Source organism: Sinocyclocheilus rhinocerous, unplaced genomic scaffold, assembly GCF_001515625.1.
Source record: "Sinocyclocheilus rhinocerous isolate Xijiao unplaced genomic scaffold, SAMN03320098_v1.1 scaffold1148, whole genome shotgun sequence".
NCBI classification, from domain to species: Eukaryota; Metazoa; Chordata; class Actinopteri; order Cypriniformes; family Cyprinidae; genus Sinocyclocheilus; species Sinocyclocheilus rhinocerous.
In genome coordinates this window covers 1,061,825-1,062,973 of record NW_015664019.1, presented here as the reverse complement: position 1 = coordinate 1,062,973, position 1,149 = coordinate 1,061,825, and positions in this window count along the sequence as shown.

Genomic DNA, 1,149 nt, shown 5'->3' with positions numbered 1-1,149 from the left:
AGCCTAAGCTATATGTGCCTTAAAACCTTTGCTTCTCTTGTCCCAAAGAGATCGTTCATTTAATGGAGCTATTTCCTCACATTATTTAGTATTCTTTCTCTGTAGAGGTCCAGTGGGAAGGTCAGGAGCAATTGCAGAGCTGGATCTCACGGTGTAATATTTAAACAGAGTTCAGATTCTTGATACTTGTGCTCTCTCACACTCTCCGTTTTATTTCATAAAAATTTCATAGCAGTATCTCGCCCATACGTACACTATAGGTATAGGGTAGAATTTAAGTTTTGTTTAGAATCAGATCATGCATTTGGGCATTTAAATGCTTTGGGCAATTACTTGCAATTCAGTTCATGCTGGTCAATAAAATCAGTGGGGAAAGATCAATTCAAAATTCTACAAATAAGGCAGATGCTACTTGCGCCCTGGTGTAAATAATGGCAAATGGCATTTGGAGCATGTTGTAATTAACAAAATAAACTATTTATATTTTGCATTAAAAATAAATAAAATATGACACTGTATGTATAAAATGTTGTATTTGATATATTTTATTTTAAGCATGTCAGGCATCAGCAGATGTATGTGTACAGTTTGCCACACAAAATGCAAACAGCTTATGTTTATGGAACAAAACATCTTTTATCCTCAGATTTCCAAAGGATCTTTCTCCCATGGAAATGTATTTCCATCATGGAATGCATACATACATACATAAATGAAAAATAAAATGTGACCCTGGACCACAAAACCATTCTTAAGCCACTTGGGTATATTTTAGCAATAGCTAAAAAAAAACATTGTATGGGTCAAAATTATAGATTTTTCTTTTATGCCAAAAATCATTAGGATATTAAGTAAAGATCATGTTCCATGAAAATATTTTGTAAATTTCCTACCGTAAATATATCAAAACTTATTTTTTTATTAGTAATATACATTGCTAAGAACTTCATTTGGACAACTTTAAAGGTGATTTTCTCAATATTTTGATTTTTTTGCACCCTCAGATTTCAAATTGTTGTATCTCGGCCAAATATTGTCATATCCTAACACACCATACATCAATGGAAAGCTTTATAAAAAAATAAATAAAAAAAAAACAATAAAAAATTGGCCCTTATGACTGGTTTTGTGGTCCAGGGTCACAAATAG